Source organism: Rhyacophila brunnea, unplaced genomic scaffold (genome assembly GCF_057557595.1).
Source record: "Rhyacophila brunnea isolate RB1 unplaced genomic scaffold, BYU_Rbru_1.0 scaffold_6, whole genome shotgun sequence".
Taxonomy (NCBI): Eukaryota; Metazoa; Arthropoda; class Insecta; order Trichoptera; family Rhyacophilidae; genus Rhyacophila; species Rhyacophila brunnea.
In genome coordinates, this window is record NW_028233276.1 from 43,062,207 (window position 1) to 43,070,381 (window position 8,175).

An 8,175-nucleotide genomic window follows, 5' to 3' on the forward strand; every position below is an offset into this window, starting at 1 on the left:
TAGAGGTTTGTATTAACAGATTTTTTTTTACGAGAAATGGATGTCAGCTTAAGCCGCGCGGCCACCGTGGGTGGCCAGCCATACCTACTCACTAGTCCATAAAAATGAGGCAAGCGATATTTTTTACCTCCATTGACACTGACAACCGTAACAGACAGTGTAAATCAGTGTTATTACTTAACTCATTTCACCAGAATCGGGTGTTAACAGAGTTTAGTTTCTATTTTATTTTCCATTACGCTCTGATTTTCATTGAGCAAACTTGCACTACCGTGCCTTGTTTGACCCAAAAATAAATGGTTGACTAAAAATGTATCGACACTATATCTGTTAAGACTTCGTTTCATCCTTTCTTTGCGATATTCAGGGAAGTGAATAATTATTGCGCAAAGGTACTCGGTACACTTTTCCTATTTCATAAATAGGAGAATATCTCATTTTTTTAAATGTCAATAGAGAATATAATTATATAAACACACGTATATTATATAATACAACATTTCAACAACTTCTTTGAGACATAAAAAAAACTATAAAAAATAAACTATTTATAGAAGAATTATTTATAGTAGGTTAGGAATTAAATGAGTACACATGCCATATAATTTAAAAAATAGTTAAGAGCAGTTTATACAATAATAGCAATGTTACTATCGTAATAACATTTTATCGATATCACGTGTGAACCGATATATTATTATAATCGTGATTAGTCGACCAAAGTAGGACCAGTTTGATTTTTGTTTTAAATGTGCACCGTTTTAGCACGATGCATTGTCTCCCAGCAAAAGTGGTAATATATTATCACTTCGAAATTTATATACCAATTTGAAAAAAGTCAGTTGCCATTAGCCGATTTAGAAATGTAACTTAACCAGGCATGTTTTTTCGGGCCGAGAGAGCGTGTTGTAATCTCTAGCCCCGCCAATAACTTAAAAATCAATTACATATCATGTCTAATTACCATATACATGAAAATACGAAAATAAATATGTTTGGTCGAACCCGATCGTAAATGAAGTACCTATTGTCAATATCCCTCGAATCGAAATCATATCGAATTTTTTGTCCTCACACCACATACCGAACTATGCGTGAAACTGAATTCAAACATTCGTCACTTTACAGGCCAATTGTCGTAACTCTCACTTTTAACCGATGTGACATTTTTAAGGCATTTGTAATTTCACAAAAAACATTTCAACAAACCTGTAACCTCCTAAACCTAAACGTAAGCCACTGGTGTATCAGTAAAAGAAAATTCTCAATTTGTAATAAAATAATATATATATATATGTAAAATCATAAATAAATAATAAGTAAATCCAATGCCCACAGTTTTTTTCACTTCCTGAAAAATTTAATATTTATTTTGTGGGTTGCGACAATTGGCATGTATAGTGATGATATAATAGCTTATATGAAAAGTTTTAAGCATTCTATTCCTAGTATTGGATTATTTATATCCCATAAACATGATAGATAGTGTAAGCCTGTAGGCACATAATATAAAATGTAGTTATTATTTTCATAGAAACGTATGTATATAATATAATATATTCAATAATTAGGCCTTAATACTGAAAGCATTGATAAACATAACGAAAATCAATTGTTTTCTTGGAATAGTAACAATGGATCATTTGGCAACAAGGCCACAATTAGCTACGGGGTATTTTAGGGACGATTCTGTCGCATATTTTGATGTTTACAGAATCCAACCTAGCTCGGCTTGGTAATTATTTACTAACTATATACTAACAATGAATACATCAATTTAAAGGTGATAACTATCAAATATATTACATGAAATTTTGTATTAGGTAATAATTATTATAATTAAAATTTTTCTTTAATAAAATTTTCAATTTTCTTCAAATTTCGTAGGAAAGAACACACTATCATATATTTATGGAACATATTATTATATTTAATATATAATACCTACATAGTTTTATTATTATTTTACAGTTTAGACTAGTTTAGAGTATATAATATTCATATTGCATTATATTATATTTAGCGCCAAAACTGTAAATTACCAGTTCGGTATAACCTTTTCTAAGCCTCACGATATTACTATGGCAGTATCTGACAGGCCGCAGATCGAACCGGTAATTCATCAGAATCAGAACTCGTGATTTCACACATCTAAATTATAATGTTTAAGCTGACCTGTTATAATTAAATTAATATTTATTTGGAAGGAGGTAATACAAGAAGGGGTTTATTTAATTCACGCACCAAATTCTGAGTTATTCATTTGGGAATCAAACCAACCAACCCTGCCTGTTCCCTATTCCATCTTACTTCCGATAACCCTATTTATTTCCACTTGACAGTAAACACCATAAGAGAAAAAATCTTTTTTTTTGAGTAAAAATTGGAATAACTTTTATTGAATACGATTTATAATTTGTAAAAAATGCATTTGGGAGTCGTCGACCTATGGGAATTCCCCGGATAACGTAGGACTAATCCGCCCGTTATTATTACTACACATTTATTATAAACACATTATGTTTTCCGTCACGTAAATTCTGGGACATGTCCTCTTAGTGATAACTGATAACAATTCTTCATACGTTCTCGCAATATCCCCCATGCGTTATATTATATAATATATGTACACATATAACAATATTTTGTATTTTGGATTGTCTGTTATGAAACCCGATATTAAAGCCGCATCTGTTTGTGTTACCTACCTATATTATCGGCATCGGTTGGCAAGGTAACGTACTATGAAATGTGAGCCAAAACAAAATAAGCTATCAGAGAACATTGAAAGATTGCCAAATGTAAAAAGAAAATAAGAAATTTCTCCTCTAGATATTTAGATTTAATAAAGCAAATAAAATTCTGTGGGCATATGAAAATTGCATATTATAAAGTTTAATGAAATGTATGCCTTTTGAGAGAGTAATAGCTATTTTCGACATAACTGCTTTAGGTACACCTAGAGTTGGGTTTCGGGAATTCTCGAGAAATTTTCGAGATTTTCCATCCCGAATCTCGAGAATTGAAATTTTTAGCATTTCGGGAAATCCGGATCTCGAGAATCTTTTCTCTGGATTCGGAATTTCTTTATTATCAAATAATATTAATTGAAAAAACGATTTTCTATATGAAAAAAGTGTAGAAAAAACACAAAACGTCCAAAGACTGATCGGGCCATTTAACACAATTAAGCCAACGTTTTATACCCACGGTGGCCGCGCGGCTTAAGCGTTGGACGTCGCCCAGACATACATACGTAAATACATGGCGCCACTAGTCAGTCACTTCGGAATCGATACGAGAGACGCGCCGCGTGCCTCGGCGTTCATTAAATATTTCCAGCAATGAGAGTTATTTTTCAGCTTTCAGTTTCATTAAAACAGCAGTAAGCGGGCACATTTATTGTCAAGTAGCGACACTGATTGAATATATTTCTCTATGCTAAATTTAATTGAAATAAAAAACTATTTATTTAATGTATAAGTACATATTTTTATGTATAAATAATAAATAAATTAGATTTATTTTTGAGTTCAAGAATTTCGTATTTTGAGTTGATTTTAAGTAATGGAACCTAACTAGCGTTTTTGTATGGGCACCTTATCTTTTTTTACACGGTTTTGTTTTGCACGGTAGTCTCTGGAACGTATCTCCCGTGCAAAAAGAGGATTGGGTGTATATTCCACTGACTTGAGTCGACGAAATGAGTGCGATGAATACCAACTTTGGGTATGCGGTAAGTTTGACTGTAGGAGCAAAGACGAGATATGAGATTTGACCAAGCAACCTCTCATCGTACCTACTATGAGTGAAGAGGCGCCGTTGGACCTGTTTTTCAAACCAATCAAATTTCGACATCTTCGACGGTCGATAAATACAGCCTACAGAGTGTATAATATGGTGGAGCTACGCAAGCAGACTGTCGAGTGAAGGGATCCTTGAAGATACCGTTTGGCGTCCATACGCTCCAACTAAAGCGTCAATGACATTGAGCTACTTTACAAGCTGCTTGTTGGCAAATTTACAATCCGCCTGTAAAGTCACCCAGTGTCATCATCGAACAAGCTGACAAGCAGATTCTAAACAATCTACCGGGAAAAGTTAAAAGCCGGTCAACTTTACACGCTACACGCCGGCGTGTGGGCCTACTGCGTCTGCGCAGTGGAGCGATGGTAGCGACCTCCCGGTAAAAAATCGAACTACTCATTTTGACATTTACCGTTTTGACGTTTTAAAATGGAAACATTATTCGGCAAGCATTTTACGTTCATTTACGTTCCACTTCATAGCGCTAGAGCCGATAAAAGTAAACAACAACACAATATTATGATTTCAACTCGCTAGCTTGTGTATATTATCTATGCTTTTTTACGTATATTATCTATTGTCTATGATCTGCAACTACGTTCTGTCAAAATAGTCGCTGGCTTGTGGCTTCTCAGCAAATGGAAAGTTTTGTGTGTCATCATCTCAATCGCAGTAGCTGAATCGTCCACTTTTAAATTCGCCAACAAACAGCTTGTAAAGTAGATCAATGTCATTGACGCTTAAGGAGCGCACATGGTTTAAGAAGAAGAGAGTCCAGTATAGACATGAGAAACTCCATAAAGTTGAAACACATCAGCCGCAATTCCGGGATTTTTTTCGACATTTTTTGTTTTCTTTACGGTTGCTGCATTATTCAGAAAATTAATAAAATGAAAAACAATTCAATAATAAATTAATGTACTTACTCGAATAAAATTATCGAAAATTTTAAATCGACAGTTCAGTTCGTGTCATTAGACGTTATTTTTGGTGAAACAAAGGATTTTGAGAGAAACGTTTTATGTAAAAACTGCAGTTTAATATATTTTACTAATAAATTACAATTTAAATAATCAATGATACTAAAATACAATATATATATATATATTATTATTGTAGTTAAAAAAAACCTATCAATACATACAAAAACTATATTAAATATGCGTTTTTCCCCGCATTACATCCCTGATTTTTATTGGTGCATCGTATTTTATGACTATTTTATCGATTTTTTTTTATTGAAAGTGATAATAAATATGCATTTTACCACGTTTTATTAGCTCGTATTCTTGTTTGTCCAGTACATTTTTTTTCTTATTTATACAAATTTATCCAATACAAATCTTGCATTCAATTAGCTCTCTGACTAGATAGACATTTGAAACTTGAATATATCAGAACACGATGACAATGCATTCTTTTAATACTTTAAGCTTTAAGCCATCTTTAAGCAGAATTGAATTGATTTTCAGTTAATTCTGTTTTGTATGGAAAGTTATTTCGGAAAAAAATTCGTTGCTAAGGGGGTCCTAGCAACTAAATTATTAATATACACGAGCGTTACTATGGAAATCAATATGAAATGTCAAAATGACATTTCAGTATTCTATATTTATTCGGTATTTCTATCAAGTACAAAAAAGTATTTATTAATACGTAGAATTGTCAAGTTTATATGATTCAACAGAAAATTTAAAAAAATAAAAAGTACTTTTTATCTTGTAATTTTTATATTTAAAAATGTATATAACTTCATAAATCTAAATTCATTTTTATTTATATCGAATCGATCCCATGAGTGCACTACACTACCGAAGCTTGAATTATTGATATAAATAAAAAAGATTTCAAGTTGGATTCAAATTAAATTATCAAAACCCAAGAGCCATAGGTCTACGTAATACGCCACGAATTGCAGCCACACAGTAGGTACCTATCACAGGTAGCACGCATGTTCTATTTTTCAGTGTTAGTTGAGATTTGCGAGGTGCTTCACATGGATTGGACATGTACCCATGCCGCCCAAGACTTCCGTTTAACTTCACATTTTTTTGTCATATCCGCACGAATTCCATCGCTGTGGTATCGACCCTCTTTACTATGCAGGGTTGACACGAAAGCTCCATAACTCCCATGGCATTGAAGCTTTAAGCTTGGTTTTATAACTAGAGAAATAAGGCGACCTTGTGCTTACACTATATAATAACCTTATTCGAATTTAGGAGAATGTTTGTTAAGTATTCGACATTGTATAAATTTCAAATAATCATAAATAAATTTAATATTTCTCAAACAATTATTACAAAGTTAACCCATTATGTAAAATTTCTTGGCCACTTGTAAGGCGTGCAATAATTTCTTATTTCGATCGTGTAAACTGAAACGCCATTCGCTAATTCATATTTTTCTTGTGGGACGGAAAATAAATCATATCCGACAATGAGGCATTGCAAAAGTATTTCTTATACAAATACATAAATGAGATGGGCATACATTATTTTTAAAAACTTAGTACAAGTAGTATAATATACTATATATAGTTAGTATAAGTACCTATATCTGTAAATATTTTGTTCAAATTGTCATTGGTTTTGAGTTATTTTTTACATTTGAAATAATACAAAATGTGGCAATGCTATTTTACAACTTATTGTATTAAAATTTGAGAGCAGAACATTGGAGCGGACCCTTTTTTGAGTTGCACAGCTCCAGCTCCGCTTCGGGACCTAATACTTGCTCCGGCTCCGCTCCGGGAAAAAAGTTTTAAGTTGAAAAGGTATTATATGTAAACAAATGTTAAAAAAATAAAAAATGAACTAGTTTTAAACTAATCGTCATTTTCATGATTAATTTTATTAAACAAAATTTCCGACAGCAATTCTTCTCTCATTATTTGCGTCTTCTGTCAAAAACGTGAGGTTATTTATTACTCGACAGTGTTGCCATATTTCAAATAATTCCAGTATTGCAAAGTGTCAAAATATACTCTTTTCATTGGATTTTAGGACGAAAATTTAATAATAAAAAAAAACATCCGGAGCTCCACTAGCACTACAAATTTTCGGTGCTCCGGGTAAAATCCCATTGCTCCAGTGCTCCGTGCTCCTGCTCCGAGCTCCGCTCCAACACTCTATTTGAGAGGGTTCACGTACTCGAAACTCTTAATTATCTAATGACGTTCTTCCAAATAAACTATCTCGTTAAAAAAAAGACCGTACTTTGATTATTATTATTTTAATTGTTAACAGTTTACACTTTTGAGGAAAATAGACAAAAACAACACTAAATTTTTTAATAAATCAGACTATCTGTTTTACCAATAATAACAACTAATAATAATAATTAACAATAACCAATCAATTCTTCGAGCTACCTATATAGAAATATTTGAAACACGGCAACAGGTAAATATGAATATAATATATCCTATAAACATACCATATAAGTTAAACAGTTTTGACTGAATATATAACTTCAAATAACATATTATTATTAACAAAAATATAACGCCAAGCGAGAGATTATGATGCAATAAGCTTCATGTAAGATCATTCGGAAATAATAAACTTTTAATAATTACAAGATAAAAATAACTTTTTATATAAGTACAACGTTTTTAAATTTGTTGTTGAATTATTATGCTCAATATGCTCAAACTTGTACTTGATAATATGAAGTAAATAAAAAAACAAACAAATAAACAAACAAACATAGAATACTGAAATGTCATTTTGATTTCCATAGTAACGCACGTATATATTAATAATTTAGTTGCTAGGACCACCCCCTTAGCAACCAATAATAATGGATTGGATTACGGATTTCTTCCGAAATAACTTTTCATACAAAACAGAATTAACTGAAAATGAATTCAATTCTACTTAAAGATGGCTAAAAGTATTAATTCCAAATTATTCTAAAAGTTTCAAATGTCTAGCTAGTCGGGAAGTTAGTTAAAAATCGAATGCAAGATTTGTACTGGATAAACAACCACCGGACAAACAAGAATACGAGCTGAGAAAAACGTGGTAAAATTAAATTCACCCCTCGTAATTTGTGCGCACTAGAAGAAATCGCAATATGCGCAATTTCAAGGTTAAGTTGTTTCATTATAGCTCAACATTTTTCAAATAGTGCTCCGTGGAATCAGCCAGTAATAATATATTAATCGCAACCTGATTACACGCGAGCTACGCAGAGTACAAAATTTATTTATTGCATTAACCTGTACAGTTAAATCAACTACTTTGTAAAAAGGTTAACACTATTTTAAAAAAATACTTATGTACGCGCGTTAGAAGTACTTCTTTGGCGTAACAAAACAAAACTTGTGATAACCTAGATTCTTCGACTAGCTCTTAATTGTCT